The sequence below is a fragment of the Leptonychotes weddellii genome, chromosome 11 (assembly GCF_054177405.1).
Source record: "Leptonychotes weddellii isolate Sample4059 chromosome 11, ASM5417740v2, whole genome shotgun sequence".
NCBI lineage: Eukaryota > Metazoa > Chordata > Mammalia > Carnivora > Phocidae > Leptonychotes > Leptonychotes weddellii.
Genome location: NC_138379.1, coordinates 89,848,816 through 89,876,752, shown reverse-complemented (window position 1 = coordinate 89,876,752; position 27,937 = coordinate 89,848,816). Strand labels below are relative to the sequence as shown.

Here is a 27,937-nt window from a genome sequence, read left to right as displayed (position 1 = left end):
TCTGATGAGAGAGTTGTTGCTCTTCTTTTCTTCGATCTCCTGTTGGGTTTGTAGGTGTTCAGAATGGTTTGACCCCTATCCAGCTGAATTCCTGAGAGGAGACGAAATCCAGGTCTCCTACTCCTCCGCCATCTTGCTCCGCCCCAGCCTTAGTCGCTCGATTAACAGTTCATTTCGGCTAGACTGTTTTTCAACCATCTGTGTCAAAGCGGCGGGGCCTAAATTAATAAAGCATCACTCGGTTCGGCACTCAGGCGGCAGTAAAGCAGAGTGACCGGGCTGGGTCTGGAATCAGACCATCTGGGTTTGAATTCTTGGGCAAGATACTGAAACCCGAGCAGCACTTTCCGCATTTCTCAAGTGAAGATAATGATGTTTCACAGCACTGTCAGGGGATTCAGTGAGGTATACAGGTAAGGTGCACAACTAAAGTTAATCATAGTAAAAGAGTGTTGAGTGAGGAACGGGTATTAGGGCAAATGGTCTTCCTTATCTCAAGGAACAACTAAGCCCGGAAGAGACAGTGTCTCTGTGAAGCCTTCATTCCTGTGCACAACCTTTTAATTCCGTTTTAAAGGAAAAGATACTGGCTGATTTTGGTCGCTCTGTGCTGGTTGTCTGTTGGCACACAGCTATTTTCTAAAGTTTTAGTCCATGTATTTTAAAAATTAGACTTCCTGCATCTTAGGACTTGGTCTCCACTGAGAGTAGAATGAGTCATGGTTTGGAAGTGCAGAACCCTGGTGGAAACCAGAGGGACTGTGGTCACAAGCTTTAAAAAAAATTGCAGGTACTGGGGCGCCTGGGTGGCTCAGTCGTTAAACGTCTGCCTTGGGCTCAGGTCGTGATCCCAGGGTCCTGGGATCGAGCCCCGCATCGGGCTCCCTGCTCAGCGGGAAGCCTGCTTCTCCCTCTCCTGCTTCCCCTGCTTGTGTTCCCTCTCTCACTGTCTCTGTCTGTCAAATGAATAAATAAAATCTTTAACAAAAAAAAAAATTGCAGGTACTTCCAATACCATTTTTAGAACTGCCGGTGGCCCTTTTTCTGTCAATACAGAAGAATAGTTTCAGGAGTTGTGAAGTCAGAGGGTCTCTCAGCAAGAGTTTGTTGTACTAGTTTTTAAGCTCGCATCACGATGCTGTTTGCAGCTGCTGGTGTGTGAAGTCACAGGTGCACAGGGGTGCTCGTGACATTGAGCGCTTCCGCGGAGTGAATGAGCAGGTGGCCGGGAGAGCAGTTGGAAGAGGCCAGGGTCTACTTCCACAGGGAGAAAGCCCAGCCAGCATCCCTCCTGCTGTGACCCGTAACAACAGTGGCCCTCTGGGCAGGGCCTCTCCAGCCCCTGGAGTGCCCGCGTGTGGCCTGCTGCCGCTGGTCAGCTTCTCGCTACGGCCTCTGCAGGGAGGTGGACGGGGATTGCCGTGTGTTAGTAGGGACTGGAGGTGGGCGGTGAGTTGGAGAGGCCACAGGATTGATTCCAGGGGCGCAGGCATGACTTTGGCTGTTTCCTCTTTGTGTTGGTGACCATAGGCTGTTAGATGCAGGGACCCTGACTGAGTCAGGTTGTTGTGTGCGCTAGATCATGTCGTATTCGTAGCAAACCTGTGGTGTAAGTACTGTTGTTCTCCCAGTTTTGCACGTGAAGAAGACTGAGCCGTCTTCTTCAACCTAAATATTAGGTTGACTCTTTAAAAATTACTGCTACTTGACAATTTTTCACGGACATAAACAGCAGTTTCGCATGGTTTAATCTAATAATTTACTCAGTAATACTAAATGAGCATGTTTGTAGATCTCTGTTCTGATCCATTTTATGTTAATTTTATTGTTTGGCTCTTAGAAAACTGACTTATTTTCACCTGGCTTTAGGTTCTTTGGGGATACTTTGCTGTTGTCACCGTGTCTTACCTGACAGTTGTTACTTTCTTTCATCAAATGAGGAGAAGTAGGGTCAGAGAGGTTAAGTGGTTTCTCTGAAGTTGCACAGGTTATATGCCAGGGAAATCCTCATACTCCAAACCTCTTTTCCATCTATGCTCATCAGAATGGTGAGGGGACTTTGAGGTCATGAGATAAGAGGAATGATTACAGAGGAACTGTGGATATTTAACTTGGCTGAAAAAATATTTAGGAAGGGAAAACAACATTGACTTTTTAGTCAATCAGACTTGAATTAAAACCTGTCTCATTATTTGCAGCTACATAATCTTGAGCAAGTTTCTTAAGCTCTCTGAGTTTTTTTGTTTTTTTTTCCTGTCAGATGGGGCTATTCCTAAATCTTGGCGTTACTGAGAGAAATAAGATAACATTTGTGAAATACCCATTAATGCTTAGCATGTAAGAGCTTCTCCACAAATTAGTTCCCTTTCCTACCACATTTCTCCTTCAGAAGAGAGAAAATACATCCTTTTTTGATTGTTGTGGCAAGTCATATTAAAGACCATCGTATGGGTGGTGCCTGGGTGGCTCAGTCGTCAAGCGTCTGCCTTCGTCTCAGGTCATGATCCCAGGGTCCTGGGATCGAGCCCCGCATCGGGCTCCCTGCTCGGCGGGAAGCCTGCTTCTCCCTCTCCCACTCCCCCTGCTTGTGTTCCCTCTCTCGCTGTGTCTCTCTCTGTCAAATAAATAAATAAAATCTTTTAAAAAAATAAAAAATAAAAAAATAAAGACCATTGTATGAATGTTAAAACGTGGCAGATTTCATCATAGGTTTTTAAAATTTTCAGTTAAAATAATATTGCCACCATTACTAGTTGCATCCAAACAGAAGTCAAAGGTCCCCTTGGTTATAAAGAAGATTCTTAGTTCAATAGTGGTTAGTCCAGTTGACCTCCAAAAACTTTCCTGGTATTTTGGACACATAGCCATAAGCATAAAGAACAAAGGGCCAACACTTGTCATATTGTCTTCATAAACCATCAAAATATTCTGTAACATTCAAAAGTTTGATACATCTCTAAGATTGTTTTTTTCCCATAAAACTTGAGGATATCTAGCTCCCATTGTGAAAAGGCTAAGTGGATGAAGTCCTGGTTGCCTTGTGACTATTTTTATGTACTGCATTTAACTTTTCAAAAGAATGTTCTCAGATTAAAGCATGGTGCAAACTTCAATATAAATAATTTATGTGGTTTTATTTTCGTGGTCCTTTGAAACTCATCAACACCATTTGTTTTTTGTTTTTTATGATCTAGATGTTCTGGGGGGAAAGTAGTAAGTTAAGTGTATTTATAGTTCTTAAATTTATGTAATGCTTTTGGATATAGACAGCACAGGTGGAATCTCATTTTAGTGACCTCTTGAGATTTTAGAAGGATTATGCTCTATCCAAATCTCAACCACAGTTTGATGCGTATTATTACATCATAGTTGCTATGAAGAACTTAACTGACTATGTAAAATATTTGTGTAAAGCAAACTTGTGTTGGGTATTTATTGTGTCCACGACCAACAACTAAGAGGGGGTTGGTTATGCATGGCTGATTTGGAGGCGTGGGGAGGTGCCTTCTGAAGGTAAACTTACATTGTGCACATTTGATATATAAAAGGTGTACATTTGATAGTCTAAACTGGTGGACCTAGGTAGCCGTAAACATTGTCATGGGAATCCTGTAGAAGATACTTGTGTAGCTCTCTGGCTCAGAGGGTTTTGTCTTGATACGTGAAAAGTAGAAAAACGCAGTTTGCATTTGATGTGCTGTTTGCTGTAGCTTTCCCAATTTGGCAGAGTTCATTTGATCACTTGAAGTAAAACAGTCTAGCCCAAGGATGATGCTTGCTAATATTTCTTTTTCCTTATCTTGCTTCTGTTTGTATCTTGGTGATTTCTTTTTCACTTCTTGTCTCCCTCTCTTCCTTTCTTCCTTTATTTTAGCAGAAGGAAGATATTTAAAGGAAAGCTTTTTAAAAATCTACTTACTATTTGAAAATAACATCCAAGACAAAATAGCAGATTTTACTGTCTTTGAAGCTCCGTGTTATTCACAGTTTAAGCGTATTAGAATCATATGCAGGACACGAATTTTTTTTGTTTGAGACAGTATTTGCAAGTATGGAAAAGTTTTAAAAGCAAAAAAAACCAACACAACACAAAACAGAGGGACTGGACAGAAACTGTTGTTTGTTTTTTGTTTCTCCTTGGAAGAAAAACCAACTAAACTGAGATACCCTGAAACGTTGTCTTATAAAGAACTGGTTGTCTCAGTGAACTTTAGATTGCCTGTCAAAAGTTTTCCATAAGTCACTTCGTGAATATAGATATATATCACACCACTGCTGTGGAAGGTTTTTTTGTAGCTTATTTTTACCCCTTTCTCTTGGCCAGCTTCTGTTTTTTCACTGAGTATGATTGCCACACTGGTTCTCTGTTCTTGCTTTCTTCCTCTGATGTAACATTCCAGTTTTTCTTTGGGAACGAAATCATGATTACCTGAAAGTCATTCTCCCTTTTTCCCACAGTAGACCATCAATTGTTATGACAGAGCTTTCATTAATGTTTCATTTTGATAAGGTCTTTATATTTGACACATTGTTATAATGGGATTCTCGATCTTGAGAATTTCTTGTGTTTGTTCCAGCATGAACTGGTTTGGGTAAATACTAGCCTTTCTTTGTCAGTTAGTTGCCAAAGCCATGTTTTGGTGCGAAGAACTTAGACATTGCCGACAAACAGACTTATTTTTATCGTCCCAATTCAGAAACTTAATAGGTCTGTGAACTTGCGTAAATTACCTCTCTAAACCTCAGTTTACTAGGCTACAAAGTGAGGCTGGCCTCTAAATGGAACTGAAATATTTCTACTTTTATTACAGCTTCTGTAGAGTTCCACTGTCAGCACTAGCTGGAATAAGGGGTAAAAAATTTTTTTGTTAAAGGTCATCTAAACATTGAGTTCAGTTAATTGGCTGTATTCTTCCAAAAATAAACAGATAGTTACCTATTTATATGAATAACATTTAGCTTATACTCAAGCTTAGATCCTTTTTCAAATTCCTGAGAAGGAGCCGTATTCTTAAATAATAAAATCTTCCTGAAATAGTAAATTGTGTATTGCTCCTACTGATGAAAGATCATGGAATAAGAATTGCACTAGGCTTCAGAAGCAGTTAGTAATATGTGGTTATGTAACATTTGGCTGGGCTCTTGATGCAGGGACGTGCTGAAGTACAAGGAAGACCAACAAAACTCCATTACTCTCACCTGTTTTATTATTGCATTATGATAATAAAACAGGTAACCCTGCTCCTAATCTGACCACTCTGGCCAGCTCTGGATAAGTGGCAGGAATAAATTAAGAGTCATCACTATCTCTACATATAATACTTGTTAATTAAAAAAAAAAAGATTTTTACATTCTAATGGGGTTATTCTGACATGGCTTCATCAAATTAGCCTTGTCAGAGTATCCTTTATTTCAAGATGACCATCATATCAAAATGTGTTTTTGCTGCTTACACATATCAAGACAAGGTTTTTATGGATGTAATTGCATCCTTTTCCAATTTTAAGACATGTTCAAAAAATATGTTGAAGGGAAAAGTTGAAGTAATTGGAGGAATTTTACTAATTTGTGGATCTTTGAAAACTAGTTGGCAACAATAGAAATTTATTTTCTCATGGTCCTGGAAGCTACAGGTATAAGATCAAGGTGCTGTCAGGATTGGTTTCTGGTGAGGCCTCTCTTCCAGGCTTGTAGACAGCTGCCTTATCACTGTGTCATCCCATGACCTTTCATCTGTTAGGGGAGACAGATCCTCTTCATATAAGGACAGTAGCCCTATCAGTTTAGAGCACTACCCTTATAATCTCCATTTAAACTTAATTACCTCATTAAAGGCCCTGTCTCCAAATGCAGTCACATTGGGCATTGGGGCTTATTATATGAAGGGGCGGGGGTCACAATTTATTTTTATCCATAACAGTGTTGCATTAAGCATTGGATATATGAACATTAATTAGACCTCATCTTAAACATCTAGAAGTTCATTCTCTAGTGTAGAAACCCAAGGTATAAACAGATTACCAGAGTGTAATCCAGTAAGTGTAATAGCAGATATATTCAAATGACAGTATCATTTAGCTGGATAATGAAGACACTGTAGCTTTTGTTATGAACAAGGAAAAGAAAGGCATTCTGGGAAAAGGAACATCACACTCCAGAGCTGAGCTATAGTTAATAGTGAACACTGCAGACTTTTAAACAAGAAATTGACATAATCTGATTTGTATTTTAGAAAGATAGCCCTGATCATCTGGCCCAGACTCCAGACAGATGTATAACTCCTGATTCTTTAAGCACTTAATCCCAGCTATTCCCAGGTGGTACATCTAACTATATTTCCGGGAAGAGCTTTATTCTATGATGCTATTTTGGAGTCTTTTCTGATATTGACCTTGAATATTCCTTATGCAGCTTAAAGCATTTTTACATTGTTTTCTTTGACCCGAAAAAAAAAAAAACACCTTTATTTTTATCACTACCACTATATAGATAGACTCTTACGCACCTTTTTGCTTTCTCTGAACTAAGCCATATGTTTCAGTATTTAAAACTTCCCCTTAATCATTTTTGAAGTGCTCTTTAAACTCTCACTTTCTCTGCATTGTGAGCGTAAAATTTTACAGCATCAAAAAAGGGTTCAGTATTTTTATCCTGTAGAAAGCTCTTTGAGTAGTCAAACTGGTAGCTAACTGGGAGTTCTTCTCTCCTACAAGAATGGGAGAGGCTGTTAGATTTCAAAAATGCTTTCTGTGTGAAGATTGGCTTTGTGGAAATTTTTTTCAATATCAGTTTGGTAATGTGGAAAGCTTATGAGTTTGCACAGTGTGGTTATAATGGCAAGCCTGATATTTGAGGTAAAACAATCTGGGAAAATGTACCTTATATAACAAGGTTAAAGGAATTAAGAGTGTCTCGCCTAGAGGAGAAAAGACTTTGAGAAAATTTAAAAACCATCAGAAATACATATATATAGGGCGCCTGGGCGTCTGCCTTCGGCTCGGGTCATGATCTCGGGGTCCTGGGATCGAGTCCCGCATCGGGTTCCCTGCTCAGTGCAGAGCCTGCTTCTCCCTCTCCCTCTGCCACTCCCTCTGCTTGTGCTCTTCTGTCTATCTCTCTGTCAAATAAATAAATAAAATCTTTAAAAAAAAAAAAAAGAAATACATATATATAAGTCTGTTTTTCAGATGATCATGGTAGACTCCATTTTCATTTAGGGCAGGACAAAAATATGTTGTCAGAAGGGATTAGCCTTACCACAAGAGCTGTGGAGTCTCTGGAAATTTCAAGGGGAGAGGATCAGGCATCTTTTTTGGGGAGGGGTTGAATAGATGCCTTCTTAAGTGCCCTTTAAATTCTATGCTTATGTGAGATTTTAATCTACTGTGGCTGTTACAGAATCAGAGTTTATATTCTGGGTAAGATCTGTGCTTGATGGAGAGGAGGAAAGGTGGGTATGCTGGTCAGAGATCAGAACTATTAATAATTAGCTCTTTGCTGCAACTTTCTGTTTCTGCTTGTTAGGCAGGGTCATTCTTCAGTGACCAATTGTTTAAATATTGTCTGTCTCTTACTGTGAATTAGAAACAGGTTAGAATCACCAACAAACAATTGTTTTTAACACCTGCCTTTTAGCAACAAAGAGTCTGTGCCTTACTTTCAGGTGTAGAGAACATTCATTAATTTTACTCCTAACAGTTTGGTAGAAACCACCCTATGCTTCCTTCCTTAAGTATATTCAGTGTCTCCTTTCCAGTCTTCTTTCCCATGCCATCCACTCCAGCGTGAGATTTCTCTTGCATCAAACCGTACTGCTATGAAAGCTTTCTAAATGATTCCAAAGTCTTGGAATTATTTTCCAGGGGCCTATAGTTCACATACAGTGTAATGGGAATGAAGCCTTTTGGAATTGTCCAACTCAGGGTAGCCCTGTGATACCCCCTTCAACAGTCTTGCATAGTTCTGTACAATTAATCCTACCAAAATGTTCTTTTCACTGTGTTAGTCTGTTGTTTAAGAATCTTCATATTTCCCCTTATTAGCTAAAATCAGAGCTCCTATTTGGAAATCTACCTACCTGCCTCAGATTATTTTCACTTTATTTTGTGGTTCCCCGCCCCAACTCACTACATCCTAATATGAGGACTACTCATTTTCCTCAACATTTTAGATTCTGAACTTCATTCCCAAAGACATTCCTGGTCTATAAGGAACATGCTTCACAAATACCCCTTCCCATTTTAAATGTGGTGAGGGAAGGTAGAGAGAAAGGAAACTATACTGTGTGGGCCAGGGGCTCCCCACACCATCTCATTTAATCCTCTTTCCACATGTATGACATCCTAGTTGCCATACCGATTTGACGAAAGAAGTAGCTTCAGAGAGATCAAATCATTTAGCTGAAGTTATACACCTCTTAGAGTTGGGATTTGAACGTGGGTTTACCTAATTATTGAACTTTCTGTATTTGGTTATCATTTAGCCCTTCCTATATTTGTTTTTATTTAGCAACAGGTCAGGTTATATTTTCTTTAGTTTTATTTAGGTTATGACAAAATGTGCTCTAGAGCAGCCCCCAAACAGAAAGCTTCCTGCTTTCTCATGTAGACCCCTGGGGACGTTTCTCTCCTGTGTCTCTCTCACCACAGGGTTATAGTTGGAATAATGTTAACCCTTACAGTTCATTAAGATAAAGTAGTCATTGTGATAATAAGCGATGTATGTCAGATAACTAAAATCTCCGTCCTGTTCCCAAATGTTGTTTTATCCTGTGGTAGACTATCCTTCAAGAGCAAACCATTAGGATTCACCAACAAGTGGATAAATTGTCAGATCTAAAACTAATCTCTTTTTATTCACTCTGTTTATTTCCTGGTAGAGGACTGAGCACCATGAGGGTTGTTAACCATGAAGTAATAATGGTTTGTGTGAGAGAAAGAAAACTGAAAGCATCCCATCCTCTCTCAGCTAGATGAAATAATCAGTCCAAATTACTCAAGAATTCTCTGAAGTCACTTTCTTGTTTTTCTTTATTATCTTCCATGAAGTAGTGTGTGCTCAAAATCTGCCCCCTCCTGTTCTATAAAATCTGGAAGTAGGCAGAAATGGTCCCATTTTTGTGTGTGCTAATTTTAAAAGAGGATTCTCAACCATTCTGATGTCATGGTGTTCCATTCATGTTGTAATTCCACATCTCACCCGGAAATGGAGGCAGCTGTTAGAAAGAGCAAGCACCTAGTAGTCCATGGGAGTCGGGGTGAAACAAGGAGCTTATGTGTAGTTCCACATTGTGAAGACATACATTCTAAAACCTCATAATTTCATGTTGACATCCATAATGTAAGCAGTGAACCCTCAATTGTGTAGGCAAAAGGTAATTTGAAATATGCTCTCAAGACATTATGTAGTTAGAATGTAAAATTTGTTGCTTTTCATTGATGGATGGGAGGTCAGATTTTTAAGTTTCCTCTGTCTCTGTTAACTTTGGTTTCCATTTCTCTTAGTATTTTAGGAAATTACAGAAAATGAGATTTAGTTAATAGGGTACCAAAAGTATTCTAATAAAGGATTCAGAACGGTAGATTGGAATTAGGACACTTTGCTTGTTGCTTGTTCTGGGCCAGTGACATGACCTTGAACAAATCATTTAAAATCATTTCCTATTTATTTTTAAAATGTTGCTCTCCCATGTAAATTTCTATGATTCAGTCATGGCTTTGCATTCATTCTTCTTTTTTGCTCCTAACATTTAAAATAATGATCCTTAAACACTGATTTCAAAAGAACATGAGTGGATATTTTTTCTTTCTTTCTTTCTTTCTCTCTCTCTCTCTCTCTCTCTTTTCTGGCATGCTTTCTGTTTAAGGACACACTGTATTAGTTTCTATTAAAATTTGAGTTATAGTATGTTAACTATACTGTAATTAAAATTAAAAACTTAATAAAAAATTAAAGAAAAAAAAAGCTTGAATTGTATCTCACTCAGAAGGTTGCTAATTATGTTTGGTTGGTATACCAAACAAAACTGAAGATACCTTTTTACCCACATGGCTCATAAGAGCAGTGATCATACTGAAAGTCTTTATTTTCTCATTAATATTAATAATTATAAGATTCACAAGCCAATTAATAGATTTTTTGTGTCATCAGACCAGTCTGTAATGGAATGAAATATCATATACAGTACATACCGTTTTCTTCTTTACTTTCAGGGAATATATAGACTGGGGGGGTGATACGATGCAAATGATTTTGCAGTTTTTCATCTCTGTAGGAATATATGCAAATCATACTTCATTGAGACTTTATTATAAGAGGTGCAGTCTAGAAGAGTGAACACCAAAGTGTATTTACTGGGCTGTGGCTGTGACCTTAGGGAAGATTCCCCCCCGCCCCCCAATTCTGTGACCTCCTCTGTGCTAGAAAGAGGTTGAACTAAATTATTTTTGGTAATAATTACAATTGCTAACATTTCTTGAGTACCTGCACAGATGTGCAACCTGATGAGGTAGATTCTGCCATCACCTTGCCCCATTTAAAGATGAACCAGGGGGCGCCTGGGCGGCTCAGTCAGTTAAGCATCCAACTCTTGATTTCAGCTCAGGTCATGATCTCAGGGTCATGACACTGAGCCCCACATTGGGCTTCGCATTCAGCGTGGAGCCTGCTTGTCCCTCTCCCTATGCTCTTCCACCTGCTCACACGTGCTCTCTCTCATTTTAAAATAAGTAAATAAAATCATAAAAAAATAAATAAAGGTAAAATGTAGTTGAGATGACCTGTCCACTCCCTGCCTCTAAAACTCATGATTTGACTTAAACTTTAGTACACCACCTTTCATTTTAAGCAGTGCATGATCCTATGAATTTCTAATACAGAAGTATCTATCTTAAACAATGTTCAGAATCTCAAGATACTGCCCATATCAGCTGCTTCAGTATTCCTATGTAAATCTTCTACACCCCATACCATATCACTGTGTATACTTCTGACACTTACCACTGTTTCTAAATAACTTTAAAATACTCTGTACTGGGCGCCTGGGTGGCTCAGTTGGTTAAGCGACTGCCTTCGGCTCAGGTCATGATCCTGGAGTCCTGGGATCGAGTCCCGCGTCGGGCTCCCCTGCTCAGCGGGGAGTCTGCTTCTCCCTCTCCCGCTCCCCCTTGTGCTCTCATTCTCTATCTCATTCTCTCTCTCAAATAAATAAATAAAATCTTTAAAAAAAAAAATACTCTGTACTTACAACACTCTGGAAAGAAGGTTGGGCAAGTGAGTATAATACAAATCAGAAAGGAGATTTGGCAGGTGTTGTTTAGGTGGTGAAGTGGCAAAACCAAATCTAGAACCCACTTCCTGGCTGCTCCTATTTCAGAAGACCATGCACCTACACTGATTGCTTTGAAAGGTTTGGGGGGGAAAAAAAAGAATAAAGTCACTTAAAGGCTCTGTCAGATTACTACTGAGAAAATGTTAGTAATTGTAGAGATTATATTATATAATATTCCTTCCTGTGCCTTTCTGTTACCATGAATAAATTGTCCCAGCTTTTATCCAAGGCCTGCCTCTTTACTTGGATCCTGGGTCCCAACCCTTCCCTTCTACTCAGGAGCTTTGCTCTTGAATTTCCCCATGTCTCTTTTGCAACACCAATTTCTGCCTCTTTACCAGATCATTCCTTTTTTTTTTTTTTTTTTTTTGAGAGAGAGAGAGAGAGCATGAGTGGGGCGGGGGAGGGGCGGAGGGGAGAGAGAATCCTAAGTAGGCTTTATGCCCAGTGTGGAGTCTGATGCAGGGCTCAATCTCACCACCATGAGATCATAACTGAGCCAAAATCAAGAGTCAGATGGTTAACTGACTGAGCTACCCAGGTGGCCCTACCAGATTATTCTTATAAGCATGCAGTCATATTATATCTCTCATCATAAGCGGGGGAAAAAATCCCTTCCGAGATTCTGTATTCTCCCTCAGTTTTGTCACATTTACCAATTTCCTTTGATAGTAAAACTCCACAGAATTTTCTGTGCTTCTTTGACCACTTCCTCATCTCTCATCTCTTCAGGCTCCTTGCTTGGCACACTGTATGTCCACTTCACCCAAATGTTTCATTTCAGCTCCCCAGCAACTTCCCTCTTGTCAAGCGGTCAGTTCCCAGTCTTCATTTTACTGGACCTCCCATCACTTGACCCAGTTGTTCATTCTTTCCTTCTTGAAACCTTTCTTTACTGAGCTTTCAGGGTATCCAGGTCTGAAAATCTCCCTGGGAACCTCTCCATCTCTTTTGCTAACTTCTCTTCTACTTCTGCACTTCTAGTTGTCTGAAGGCTTCTGGACTCAGTCTTTGGACCTCTTCTCTGGCTTTACTCATCCCCAGATGATGTTCTCCCTCCTCAGTGTATAGATATCATCCTTATGTTGATGATCCGAAATCTGTATCATTAGCCTCCAGCTCTCTCCTGAGCTACTGGTTCATACAATTAACTGCCTACTTAACAGTTTCGCTTGGTTGGCTTTTAGGCATTTCAGATATATGATGGCTAAAACAAACTTATTTTTTTCATGCTGAGTAAGGAAATTCATGATAAGCTTTTTTTTTTTTTTGAAGATTTTTTATTTATTTATCTGAGAGAGAGAATGGGAGACAGAGAACATGAGAGGGGGAGGATCAGAGGGAGAAGCAGACTCCCCGCTGAGCAGGGAGCCCGATGCGGGACTCGATCCCGGGACTCCAGGATCATGACCTGAGCTGAAGGCAGTTGCTTAACCAACTGAGCCACCCAGGCGCCCCCATGATAAGCTTTTAAGATCAACAAACCAAAGGGAAAAATAACTTAAATGGTCTCCATTCTTGGGAAAGCATAAGAAGATGTTATGTGATGGCTAGAATGTCAATTCATCTTCTCTTGCGGGCGATTCCTGAGGTATTCTGTTCTTTCCCCTGAAAGACAGGGTGGCAGGTGAGTCATTCTTGAAACAGACCCATTGACAGAGTCTGTCTTAACAAATGAGAGACCTCCTGTACCTGGCAGTCATTCACCCAGTCCCACCCATTGCATTTAGCTGAGAAACTGGAAAGGCAAGACACTTCAAGTTGAAGTGCAAGCTAAACAAGCTGTTGACTTACAAATCCCTGCCCCGATTCCTGCTGGATTTGCACCTCTTCCAGTCTTACCATTGTGGTTTATGATTTACTCAGTTGATTGGGCCCAAATAATAGGAGTTCCGTGAGACCCCCAAGCTTATTGCTATCTCTGGGTCTTTACACTTGATGGTCCCTGTTCTGAAGATGTTCTTTCCCAAAATCCACATGTGGTTCTTCCTTTCTTTTCCTAGCCCTCCCCTTTGCCCTTATCTTTCTCCCTGACCCCCTTCTCTCCTGACCCTCCCTGGTCACTGTCCCCCCCTCACTCTTTCTCTTCCTTCTCCCTCTTCCTCCTATTCTCCTTCCCGGTCCCCCTCCTCTCCTCTTCTTCCCTCTCCTCCTTTCTCTCCCTGTCTCCCTGACACCCATGCTCTCTTTCCCTGTCTGTTGTCTTCCTGCTATGGTGATGAACCATCTGAATAATTACATAAAAATTCTTGAAAACACATTTGTTTTTTATTACCAGGTTTCTGGTGAACAGGAAGTGAAAAAAATCCCCTCTCTTCCCCCTTAAAATCTGGGCTTTTGTGAAAGGACTACTGAATTTTGCCGTGATGATCCATCCTCATTTGAGTGCTATTTATAATACTGCTTTGCCTGCTTTGATATCTAAAAATGTCAGTGACATCAGAGTATCAGAGTAGCTTTTATTTTCTTGGAATGAAACAATCGAAACTACAAGATAGCAGTTAAGGGATACATTTCTTCAAAACAGATCCAACAAACATTTTTTGGTTGTTTAACTACCACGTTATTAAGATGATTATTCTTTGAATCTGTGCTCCTTTGTTGTTGTTGTTTACCAGCAGACATTATTCTATAGCCACATAAAACTAATCTAATGAGACGAAAATGCACATGTTTTACTGGACATTGAAGGTTATTGTTTTTATTACTATTGTTTACTTAATGAAACATTTCCAGATTTCATCTTCTGGGCAGTCTTGAACACCATCGTCCTTTTCTTCCTCCACTGAATACAGCAGTCCCCACTTATCCGTGGGGGCCATGTCCTGAGACCCCTAGTGGAAGCCTGAAACTATGGATAGTACCGAACCTTGTATATGCTGTGTTTTCTCGTATATGTACATACTTACCGTAAAGTTACATTTATCAAGTGGATACAGTAAGAGATTAACAACAACAATAATAAAATAGAACAGTCATAACAATATACTGTAATAAAAGTTAGGGAAATGTCTATCTCTCTTTCCCCCCAAATATCGTATTGTACTGGACTCAAGTTTCTTGTGTTGATATGAGATGATAAGTGATGAGATGTTGTGAGGTGAATGATGTAGGCACTGAGGTAGCGCTAAGCTACTATTGACCTGACAACTTGTTGGGAGGAGGAGCATCTGCTTCTGGACCGCAGGTGACCACAGGTCACTCTGGAAAACAGAACCACAGATGAGGGAGGGACTGTTGTATGTAACTGTTGGAAAATAATCTATAGTATGGAAACATTAGAAATGGAATAACTGACTACTTACATGTGTTTTAGTTTTGGAAATATTAGCAAAGTTTTATATTCACAGAGAAATGGAAGGTCAATTTCTTTTCTGCCATTTTAAGCCTCTGAATGGAAATACTTTGCTGCCATATTATACATAGGCCTTGTAGGTATCATGTAATATATTGCTTTACCCAGTACAAAAGTCGAGGCTGTTAATCACCAAAGAACTAATTGATCCTTAGAATTAAGTGCTTATTTCCAAAACAGAAAAATGTCAAAGCATTTCTTAAAATCTTAGAGGTATTTTTTCCTCATATTTGTCTCTTACGTAGTAATTTAGCTGTTGGGCAAGGGTTGTTCTAATTTTTGTTTTGTTTTAGTTTTATCATTGATTTTTCCCCCCCCTAAGAAGAGCTGTTGGTGGTACAGCAAGTTGTTAGGCTCAAAGTGGATAACTAGTGAATTCTCTTGATACAGAGAATAAACTCATATCTGAAATAACCTGAAAATCATAGTCTGCTAAAGACACTGGTAGAAATAAATTAAAGGTTTCCCCCCCTCCTTCTAGTTACTAAATTACTCTTGGTTTTTTATAACTGTTTCAATCAGTGGAAATGGATATTGCTTTGTTTGAGATAGTGTTTTTAATGCTTATAAGCCTTATTTTTAAGATTAGATGACTCATGGATTTTAATAGCCCTGTCAGTCACTTCATAAACAAGTCTTCTCAGTAGAGGAATAATGATTAGAATGAAAATAAAGATACCAAACCATTTATACTGTAGGCACTGAGCTGTAAAAATCATCTGTCTGTAGGGAATGTCAAATTAGATTCAAATATGGGAAGACAATACTATCAAACTCTAATGTGATTTTATTGATAACATATCTGCAGACACCGTGCATGGCTTCAGTTGTCTTAAAATACTGCCATAGTCAACATATATACGTATATGGCACCACCCTCTTAGCATTGTAGTATGCTGGCCAAAGAGACCATTAAACTCTTTTTTTTTAATAAAAAAACCCGTGATGGTCTTAGTATGTAAAAGATATGCTTTCTGGTTGTAAAGTTCATATGCCATTTTGCTTCCTACAGTTGAAGGTATTTGCTACTGTCACTGTACCCTGACTATTTCTGTGTATATTCTGTACGAACACAACCTGCACACAAAGATTCCTGGAAGACTGTAGCTTTCGTGTTGACTGGGGTTTATGCTATAAAATCGCTGTTCACTTTCCTAACTGGGTAAAGCTAGCTTAAACCAAAGCATTTTACCAGGGAAAGTGGACATGCTGCAGTGGTTGTAGACAAGAAATGGGACACAAATGTTAACATATCTGACAAGATTTATCAAATCCCCCCTCCATTTAAGATTTTTTTTTGAAGTTGATTTGGTAGGTTTTCTTGATGTTCCTCTCTCTGGTTGAAATCCAGTTTTCTGCAAGACAAGATACTGTGGTTTTAATGAGAACACAGAACTTGGAGTTAGAAGACCCGATTCCAGTCCAGAGCCTGCTCTTCACCAGCATTATGGCCTTAGGCCAAGATGTTTAAGACCTCTGAGTCTTACTTTCCTTACCTATAAAATAGAAATAAAGGCCCCCAAAATAGAATTGCGTGGGAAGAGTCGGCATAGTAAACATGCTTTTGTGCTGATTGTACAGTCATCAGAATTCTTATAGATACGATCTTTTCTTAATAATTGAGCATCTTGCTGTGTTGCCAGGTTATCTTCCTCAGCTTTTATGATGATTACATAATATGTAGATGTCAAAATGACAGGAGATAGAGCTAAATCTGTATGACCCTTAACACAAATTGCTTCTTTCACCAAAGAGTTCACGGAACCCCAATTTTTACATAATTGAAGATTCCAGTTAGTTGTGTTTGAATAATGGAAGCTTTAGTTTACTTATGACCTTGAAATACTTTCAGCTTATTATAAAACTTAAAGCCAGAGCACAGCTGGCCATAGAAAAAATGCTAAGTTATGTAGCCACACTAGAATAGCTTGAATTATAGCCGTATATAAAGATAACTTCAAGAGGTTATTTATAGTAATAGTAATCAACTGTGTGTTCTTAGTATTTGTTATTTTATTATTTACTGTTGCTATGAAACATGTAAACCAGAATTAAAGAACAAACTCACAATTTCAGCAGAGCCAAAACTAAGAAAGAAAAGCATGAGAAAGAGGGAATGTCTTAGAGGTGTGGCTTGAATAGCCACATCGTCAATATAAGTGGTTGTTCTGATGACACATTCAGGCATTGTAAACAAAAAGTCCAGTGCATAACATACCAGGTCTTTAATAAATAGACATTTTCAATAATTAAATAGGTTAAGGAGTAGCAATTATATTTCTTTTGTAGTAGAGATTTCAAAAGAGTAGATTCCAATTATTGAATCTCCTCTGAAAGAGAAAAATATGTGAAACTTGGCATGGGGTCAGATTACAGAACAGACTAGTAGATGTTAGGTATTTGTTAAGGAGTAAATGTATGGCTGCCTTAGAAGTCCCTCCTTGAGAAGAATTTCACTGTTCTGAGTATTTGGTAAATTTACTATGTCATCTTCAAGGGCAACTACAGTGTGATAGAACTACCTCTAGATAATCATCTGTAATCTGTAAGAATGAGAAAAGAATAAAGACTTACTATGGCACCCCCGTTCTGTGCTTAGAAGAGAACATTCCTGTGAACGGGCCATCAGTTCAGAAAGTATCGGTCCCTGTCACTGTGATAAACTGTAGCCGAGAGAGACTTTGCCTTCTGCCTCCTGGTAGCTTGTTGGGGTGACAGCTGGAACCTGTGTAGGATGCCTGGACAATATGCTGCAAGTGTCCTCCCCTGTCCCAGAGCTGTGCTTTGTTCTCAGTATCTCTGATTGTCACCTGGTACCTGTGGTGCTGGACATACCCTCTCCAATTCCCGCCTTTTTTTTTTCCAATTAAAAATTTTTTATTGTTTTTACTGCTAGAAATGAATGTTTTAAATGCCACTTTTTTTTTTTTTTTAAATGCCACTACCCAGCCTAAGAATATGTATAGACTCCTCACTTATGAAACTATTCTTCACCATCCTGGGTCCTCCATAACCTGACCTCCCCCTGTAGTCCCACCACACATTGGTTTACTTACTTATTACACTGGGTTCCATTCCACAGTTGATGGAGGGATCCCAGGAGAACACTTACAGTGAAATGATGGGTAAATACGTTTAGAAATGATGGAGGAACTATGGAAACACAGAAGGAAAGAGCACAAGGTTGAGACTAGGGGAAAAAACTCAGATGTACAGGCCACACCTGCTGTAACTGAGGTTAAGATTGAGCTCTGCACTGCAAGATGTCACCATTCTGTCCCCTCCCGCGTGCATGTACTCTGGTATCAACTTCTCCCACTGTGCCATGTTCTCTAGCGCGCCCGCACGTGTGTATGTGTTTGCTCACCATCTTTCCATATACTCTGCACTATTCAGAGTTCATCTCAAATCGATTTCCCACCTTTCCTGAAGTCTTCCGTTTGTGTTCTAGCCCTTCCAGTACTTCCGGTTGGACTCCCATAGCAGTGACCCTCGCTGTGCGGCAGTGTGAGCTTTTCGTTACCCTTTTTTTATGGTGGTCGAAATTATGTTTTAGGCTAGGGGCGCCTGGGTGGCTCAGTCGGTTGGGCATCTGCCTTCAGCTCCAGGTCATGATCCCGGGGTCCTGGGATCAAGCCCCAAGTCAGGCTCCCTGCTCAGCCGGAAGTCTCCTTCTCCCTCTCCCTCTGGGCTCTCTCGCTCTCATTCTCTCTCAAGTAAATAAATAAAATCTTTGAAAAAAATTATGTTTTAGGCTAGCTTTTTTCAAATAGATTTTAAGTATTCTGAGAGATTTTTATATATCTAAACTTGTCTGTCAATGACTTCCTTCATTTACATCATCACTGTGCAACCAACATTTTTTTTAAAGATTTTTTTTTTGTTCGTTCATGTCTTTTATTATTATTATTATTTTTTTTTTTTTTTAAAGATTGTATTTATTTATTTGACAGAGAGAGACACAGCGAGAGAGGGAACACAGGCAGGGGGAGTGGGAGAGGGAGAAGCAGGCTTCCCGCCGAGCAGGGAGCCCGATGCGGGGCTCGATCCCAGGACCCTGGGACCATGACCTGAGCCGAAGGCAGGCGCTTAACGACTGAGCCACCCAGGCGCCCCCATGTCTTTTATTATTAACCCATATACAATTACTTGTCTTCTGGTTTGTTGAAGCAGTAAGTCAGACAACATTTGCCACAATAATGTCTGTCGAAGTGGCTAGCCATGAAAACTCCAGCACCACACTCATCTGAAGGGCACTCCCGACGAAGGCGACTGATTTTGCCATTCTCATCCACCTTATAGTATTTCAGGACGGCCAGTTTAACCTTCTTTCTCTTATGCTTATTCTTCTTGGGAGTGGTATATGACTTCTTCTTCCTTTTCTTAGCACCACCACGAAGTCTCAACACAAGATGAAGAGTAGACTCCTTTTGAATGTTGTAGTCAGACAAAGTGCGTCCATCTTCCAGTTACTTGCCAGCAAAGATCAGTCTCTGCTGATCAGGAGGAATTCCTTCCTTATCCTGAATCTTGGCCTTTACATTTTCTATTGTATCCGAGGGTTCAACCTCGAGGGTGATGGTCTTCCCCGTAAGGGTTTTCACGAAAATCTGCATTTTGGCGGCAGTTCCACCGCAGATGGCGGATCGGAAAGGCTTTTTAAAAGATTTTTATTTATTCGCTTGAATCAGAGAGATACAGAGAGAACATGAGCAGGAGGAGAGGCAGAGGGAGAGGGAGAAGCAGACTCCCTGGGAGCAGGGATTCCCAACGTGGGACTCCATCCCAGGACCTGGAGATCATGACCCGAGCTGAAGGCAGACGCTTAACCATCTGAGCCACCCAGGCGCCCCTGCAACCAACATTTTTTAAAAAAACATACTTTAACTGAAAAGATTCAACTCAGTAATTGTCTCATATGTACATACTACTAACTTGAAAATGTATGTAGTTGCTATTAGATTAGTAAAAATACGCACTTTAAAAAGGGTCTCTAAATTCATATAATTTTCGTCTCTTGACTTATTTTATAAAACTGTAAGTTTGTACCTCTTACTCCCCTTTATGTGTTTCACCCATCCCCCCACCCACCTCCTCTTTGCCAACCACTTGTTTGTTCTGTTTTTAAGAGTCTGAGTTTTTAGTTTGTTTTGTGTTTTAGATTCCACATATGAGGGAAATTATATAGTATTTTTCTCTATGACTTACTTCACTTAGCATGATACCTTCGAGGTCCATCCATGTTGTCCCAAATGGCAAGATCTTATTCTTTTTTATGGCTGAGGAATACTCTGTTATATTTATACATATATAGCACATATCTAAAGAAGATGGACATAAATTCATAGTATTTTTTTTTTTTTTTAAGATTTTATTTATTTATTTGAGAGAGAGAGAATGAGAGACAGAGAGCACGAGAGGGAAGAGGGAGAAGCAGACCCCCCGCTGAGCAGGGAGCCCGATGCGGGACTCGATCCCGGGACTCCAGGATCATGACCTGAGCCGAAGGCAGTCGCTTAACCAACTGAGCCACCCAGGCGCCCCCATAGTATGTTTTGTCATTACATGTGGTCTCAAAGATGACAAAAGTACAGTTACTATCATTTGGGGAAAGATGAGGATGGAGGGATCTACCCAATTCTTTTTTTTTTTTAATTAAAAAAAATTCTTTTTAGTTCAAAACCAGATTTTTTTTTTTTTAAGATTTTATTTATTTATTTGACAGAGAGAGAGAGAAAGCACAAGTAGGCAGAGAGGCAGGCAGAGGGAGAGGGAGAAGCAGGCTCTCCACTGAGCAGGGAGCCCGATGTGGGGCTCGATCCCAGGACTCTGGGATCACGACCCGAGCCAAAGGCAGCTGCTCAACCGACTGAGCCACCCAGGCGCCCCCAAAACCAGATTTTTTAAATTTAAATTCAATTAGCCAACATAGAGTATATCATTAGTTCTCGATGTAGTGTTCAGTGATTCATTAGTTGCACACAACACCCAGTGCTCATTACATCATGGGCCCTCCGTAATGTCCATCACCCGAGTTACCCCATCCCCTCACTCACCTTCCTTTCCACAACCCTCAGTTTGTTTCCTAGAGTCAGGAGTCTCTCATGGTTTGTCTCCCTCTCTGATTTCTTCCCATTCAGTTTTGCCTCCCTTCCCCTATCATCGACTCTGCTTTATTTCTTACATTCCACATATGAGTGAAACCATATGATAATTGTCTTTCTCTGATTGACTTATTTCACTTAGCATAATACCCTCCAGTTCCATCCATGTCGATGTAAATGGTAGGTATTCATCCTTTATGATGGCTGAGTAATATTCCATTGTATATATGAACCACATCTTTATCCATTCATCTGTTGAAGGACATCTCGGCCCCTTCCACAGTCTGGCTTTTGTGGACATTGCTGCTATGAACATTGGGGTGCAGGTGCCCCTTCTTTTCACTACATCTGTATCTTTGGGGCAAATACCCAGTAGTGCAATTGCTGGGTCGTAGGGTAGCTCTATTTTTAACATCTTGAGGAACCTCCATACTGTTTTCCAGAGTGGCTGTACCAGCTTGCATTCCCACCAATAGTGTAAGAGGGTTCCTCTTTCTCCACATCCTCGCCAACATATGTTATTCCCTGTCTTGTTAATTTTAGCCATTCTAACTGGTATAAGGTGATATCTCATTGTGGTTTTGATTTGAATTTCCCTGATGGCAAGTGATGTGGAGCATTTTTCATGTGTCAGCCATTTGGATGTCTTCCTTGGAGACATGTCTGTTCATGTCTTCTGCCCATTTCTTGACTGGATTATTTGTTTTTTGGGCGTTGAGTTGGTAAGTTCTTTATAGATCTTGGATACCAGCCCCCAATTCTTTTTTATGATCAAAGAAGTCCTTAGTATTACAAGGCTGATAACTTTGGGCTCATAATTTATGAATTTATTCCAGATTTGCTGAGCAGGCCCTTCCCAAGCTGGCCCTTGCATCCTTCATTAGCCTGGGCTCTCAGTATTCTCCCATCCTTCATTGCACTGAAAAATACTGTTCTTTCCTACCCCGCTCTCTTTCTATTTGCCCTGTAAATTCTAACTCATCCTCAGGACAAGTCTCTTCTGTGAAGTCTTCATGGTCCTCTTAGATTCCTTTCGTGTGTATATGTGCACACTAATAAAGTAATTTACTATATAGAAATCTTTCATCCACTAAACTGGCATATAGTAGATGATCAGTAAATACTTGCTAAAGAAAGGAAGGAAAAGATGACGTGCACATGAGAGTTACATAAATTCTTATGAGAACTCTCTGGTATAGTGATTGGTGAGGATTTGTACTGATTTGAAGATTATTGTTATTAACATCACTGATTTGGTAGTTTTCATTATGGGTGAAGGACAGAGATGCTTGATTAAATTGTCTTTTGTGGAAAAAAATTTGTGTTAATTTTATTTTAAAATCCAAAGATTTGGTTTCTAGCTCCACCACTAACTATACCTAAATTCTATAATCCTATTTCCTTATCTGTAAAATGTCAAATTCTAACACCTTTTCATCCATTTGTTCATTTGTTCATTAGACCAATATTTATGTTCTAGACATTGTTATTTTTATCTATAAATTTTAACCTTTAAATAATTATTTTGGTTTTTCTACTCATATTGCCGAAACCTTTAGAAAAATGCACTAGAACATTTATTTTATCATTTTCCTGTTAGTAGCTCATTTAGTTACCTTATTCTTCTGGTAAACTGCACAAAATAAACTGTCTTTCAAATACATGGTCATTAGGGATTGTAGTCCCAACTTCTTATCTCTAAATAATTATACAGGGGGTAGGTGGTTGAAATGTTAGCCCAGTACCTGAATGATACACAGAAATTGCTGTTTGTCAGTCCCTTATCAGGGCAGCACTGATTGCTAAATAGAATATTAAAGAGATTGATATGCAAGATTACCTATTTTTTCCAAACAGAGAAAGTAATAGAAGATACGAAATTTCATGCAAATTTATGCAGTGGATGAGTTAGCTGTGATTTCCAAAATATGTTTCTCCTGTATAAACAAAACATTTTCTTTGCTTTTGTCTTGCTGAATGGAAAATTGATTATCTTAATTGAACCTCTGTTCCAACTCGCTTACAAATGACTGCGACAAACTGTAAAGAGAGAATAGGGAATTTCAGTTCTTGAAGGGGTTTCACTGCACAGGAGAATTTTATGAAAATCAAGTTGGTTATTAAAATCATGAACTAGTTAATTGGTTTCCTGGTAGAAAGAGGAAAGCATGTAGGTGAGATCATGGGGATAATACACTTTGCACATGTCATGTTGTCGCACAGGAGGTAATGGGTTGGTGCCGAGATGTTTTCTAGCTAGCAGGGAAAGAGAGAATTAGGAAACAGGATAGTTGAAGTATCTTGTAGTTCATTCTTACTGTCTTTTTTTTTTTTTTTTAAAGATTTATTTATTTATTTGAGAGAGCGAGAATGAGAGAGAGAGAGTACATGAGAGGGGGGAGGGTCAGAGGGAGAAGCAGACTCCCTGCCGAGCAGGGAGCCCGATGTGGGACTCGATCCCGGGGCTCCAGGATCATGACCTGAGCTGAAGGCAGTCGCTTAACCAACTGAGCCACCCAGGCGCCCTCATTCTTACTGTCTTTAAGGTGAAGATGACGAAGATACAGGGAATTGATAGTAAGAGATTTTTAATCTTTATAAACACACTTCAGATGGAGATTCTTATGTAGAATTTAAGATGTATTTGTACAATTTAAAATGAGTTTTATCAATCACTGTTCATGATTATAAGCCATTGCTTACTATGTGCTGCAGATCATGAGTTTTCTAATTTTAATTTGTAATTCATTTCAGCTGTACTTGAAAATAGAAGCCTAAAATGAATAGTGAAGCAGATTTAAGAAAATATTATCATGGTTTATCTTGGAACTGGCTTGTTAGTTTTTGTAAATAAAAATTTAATTCTTTTGTTGGCAAATTGTCATGGGGGAGGTAACAAAGTTAAGAGAATTCAAAATGCAGAATGTCTTAGAAAATGGTATTTTCCTCATTTAGGCATACTCTTCAGTATTCTTAGTAATCTTTTATAAAATGCTTTGTCATTAAAAAACATTTAAAACTTCCAGTAAAGGACAACTGTGTGACTTTTCAATTAAATACTTTACATGAAATATTAAGGGAACTCAAGGGCAATTTAGAATTCCTTTCCATTTGAAGAAGAGACTCTTCATTTACTGTAAAGATTATTGAGTAAACCCCTTCCTTCCTTCCTTCCTTCCTTCCTTCCTTCCTTCCTTCTCTGTGTAAATTTCCCACCTTATGTAGAAACCTTTTGCAATATTGGATTTGTATTTGGCATTTATGCTGTGGCCTATTTCAGATCATGACCCTCTTGGGGATTTCAAAATAAGAAAAAGATGAAATTTCAGATAGTTTATAATTTAAGTCTACCGAGGTTAGAAATAACTGCTTTGATTAATAGAAACAACTTTTGAGCTGGCTAATTAGAAAGAATGCATACAGGGACCACTCTTAGAAATCCTTGAACAATAAAATTCACTATTTTAAAAGGTGAAAGAGTTTTCTAAAGCTGATGTAATACTTTTTAGAAACCTTTTCCAGAATATGGAATGACGTAGTGAATGATTTATCTTTTTGCTTAGTGCCCAAGGCATGACTTTTTTTTCCCCGTGTGTGTGTGTGTGTGTGTGTGTGTTTAAGTCGCATTGTGTTATATTGCAATCTTGTATGTTCTCCTTGGAATGTAAACTCAGGAGATCAGAAAACTTTTCTTTAGTCTCTTGTTAAATGAGTTTTTCCCAAAGTCAGAATGTCATTTCTTAAGGGATATTAAGGATTCACTCTTTTTCTTTTTGTTACATGTTATGTTACATCGCAGCTGGACTCTGATTTAGCTTTCAGATGTAAAGGAATTATCTTTCTATATTTTAGTAACACATTAATATTGATTTGAACATCCATCTTACAAAATTGTCACACTTTCTTTATGTCCTAACTTAGATTACTTTTTATAAGAAGGAAATAATAACACAGGCTTACTTAATAATATTGTTATAGCACTAGAATATATCTCAGGCATATGTCAAGAGATTGGAATTTTAATCCAAAATCCAGTAGTTTTGAATAATACAGAGGTAGTAGCTGAGGAAACATCCAAGTCCAATTTTAAATGAAAATGCTCGGATACTAAACATGCACGGTGCTTGTTTTCCAGCTGTCTTTCTTTTGGAAAATTCAGTAAAGCTTTTCCAGATAAACCAAAAGTTATCAGCCTGCTGCCCAGAATACCAAGTTGTTTTTTTCTTCTCTCGTGGTTTGTAATAAACCGCTAGTGCCAAAAAGAAAGTTCTATCAGCTTCCTCCTTGGAGCAGTTCTGGAAAGTTTGTATACATTCTGCCACCCAAGTGAGAGTTCAGAGGAGGTGAGTCAGAACTTTAAGAGGCAGGTAAATTGAAAAGGACTTTAGTAAGAGATCCATTTTGTTGTAATTATATTCTGCTGTGTACAAATATCTCTTTGAGAGCTTTTGCTGATTTTATATCATATACATAAGAAAACAGCTGCTAAGGAGAATTGTTATAAAGCAGTTATTGCTAGTTGTTGATGCATTTTGAAGAGTTCTGGTGTGACCACCTGTACTCTTAAAAGGTATAACAAATGAACAAACCATACTAGTAAGCCAGAATTAAGAATTCTTGCAGCCCCATCCTAGTATCTGGAACTAGTGATTTCTAGAGCAGTAATCCCTCACATTATTTCTTCCTGCCATCACATGTTTTTAACTCTTCTCCCTCTGGGCCCCATTTGGGAAGGAATTGGTTTAGGCCCATTTCCTGTGATGTTTTGTGAGTGATGGTAAGTGCATGTCTTGGTATCTGTCTAGCCATGTCTCTCTTGTCCTAAAATACTAACCCATGCAGGTTTCAGAGTTGGAAGTTGTCTGATGCTGAAGTAGAAAATCCAGTCTACAGTTTATTGAAAAAGCAATTACCATACCTGGTCTTTATTAGAATTGCCACTGAATTCTGTTCTGAAATCATACCAGTTCTATGACTGAGGCCTACTAGGATTCAAGTCAGTTTAGAATTAGAAGTCCCTCTTGATGTCTTATCCCAAATGCCTTTCTGTTAGGAAGGAAAGAATTTTATTGAGTGCCTACCTATTGCCAAATACTTGTAGACATGCAGTTTTTATGTGAGAGTGGCATAGTCCGGCCTTAATTGGAAGACAAAAACTAAAGATCTAGACTTAGTTCTGCCATTAACTTGTTTTATGATTTTAGGGAATTTGCTTAAACTCGATAGGTTAGCATGTGTTTGCTTGTACTTATTTGTAATCTGTAAAGTTGAGAGTATTAGCTAATAATCTTTTTTTAAAAAGATGTGTCTCGAGAATCTCGAGCAGACTCCCTGCTGAGCACGGAGCCTGCCGTAGGGCATGATCCCACGACCCTGAGATCATGACCTGAGCCGAAATCAAGAATCAGACTCTCAACTGACTGAGCCACCCAGGCACCCCTAATAATCTTTTTTAATTGTGATAAAATACAATACAAAATCTACGATTTTAACCATTTTTAAGTGTATATACAGTACAGTAGTGTCGACTGCATACACATTATCATGGAACTGATCTCTAGAACTCTTTCATTTTGCCAAACTGTAGTACAATACCCCCTGGACAATGACTTTTCTTTTCCCCCTTCTCCCAGCCCCTGGCAGCTACCATTCTGTTTTCTGACTTGAAGAGTCGGAAGAGTTTGACTCATATAAGTGGAATCATGCTGTATTTGTCTTTGTGATTGGCTTATTTCATTTAGTATAATGTCCTCAAGGTTAATTCCTGTTGTAGCATGTGTCAGAATATCCTTCCTTATTAAGGCTAAATAGTATTCCATTGTATGTTTATACCACATTTTGTTTATGCATTGATCTGTCAGTGGACATTTAGGTTGGTTCTACCTCTTGGCTATTGTGAATGATGCTGCAGTGAACGTGGAAGTCCAGATGTCTCTTTGAGAGCCTTCTAATCTTTAACTTGCAGTTCTGAGGCTGAAAGGTAGTGATTCCAGAGTGTTTTGTTCTCATCCTAACCACTGTCCTACCTGTAATGACCTGTGATAATAAAGAATTGGAGAGGATCAAAATAATGAAAAGTTCCAATAGTATTTTTTGTTAAGTATAACCATCTATATAACAACAATGTTACATTACAGTATGCGTACAGAATGCAAAATACAGAATAGAGATACTAAGGTACTCATGAACTCATGTCAGTAACAAGTGACTTAGTAGCTTAGGAAATCCTGCATAAGTGAAGAATACGAGCTTGCGCATGATTTATATGCCATGGAAACTTAAAAATACCATGGCAACTTTATTACCCTGTATTGATGGTAGATGGCAAGTTATTTAAATAATGCAGATTCTCACAGATGGAATATCACCAGTAACACGTTGCTGTATAAGAAAATTGAGGAAAATGCAAGAATATATCTTAGTATAATTACTTAGAAAGTTACGTGCCTAAAAATACGCAAACATATAACCTCTGTATAATTAATGAACAAACTCAATCGATTATGATAAAACTAAAGTAACCAAGTTTCATAATTGAAGAAAAATAACAATTGGAAATTTTACTCAACCTAAGACAAGAGAGATAAAACTGTGATAACAAAGTGACCCTTAATTTTTGAACACCTGATTTTACTAATCCCTAATAATTTGGCTACATAGATTCCCAGTAAATAGCCTTCCTTTAGAGCTGTATGAAAAAAATTAAAAGTGTGGGGAATTATTAATCATTTTCCTTAAAGAATAGCAGAAAGATCTTGTGTTTCTTTAAATGAGTTTGCGGCCCACCTTGGCTTCCTAGTAGACCATGGACTGTCCCTACTTTGAGACTCGTAGCTCCAGGACCATGGTCCTCCATGTGCATGGACCCGTCAGTGTTACGCTGTCCAGGTATGATCACTGCACTCAACTCGCCTTCCCTCACAACTGTAACATGCACACTGGGAAAGCGGTGGCCGACCAATAGAAGGTTGAGGAGCGTCTCTGGGACGTGAATCGAAAAAGGCATTACTCGCTGCACGTGAGGTCGCCCAGTGCCTGTGTCAGTCACCTGTTCGGTGGGAAGATCAGAAAGTTCCCCTCGCGAGCATACAGGCCAGTGCAGTCATGGCATTCATTCCATGTAAACCCGACCCAGTGCCAAAGAGCGA

At 39.1% G+C, this 27,937-nt stretch overlaps 1 protein-coding gene and 1 pseudogene across 2 annotated transcripts in view; one reads left to right on the top strand and one right to left on the bottom strand.

Annotated features, from left to right (window-relative positions):
* DDX10 (DEAD-box helicase 10) overlaps positions 1 to 27,937 on the top strand; it is a 288,714-nt gene that overhangs the window by 147,622 nt on the left and 113,155 nt on the right. The window lies entirely within an intron of this gene.
* On the bottom strand, positions 18,802 to 19,337 carry LOC145716327 (ubiquitin-ribosomal protein eS31 fusion protein pseudogene; annotated as a pseudogene).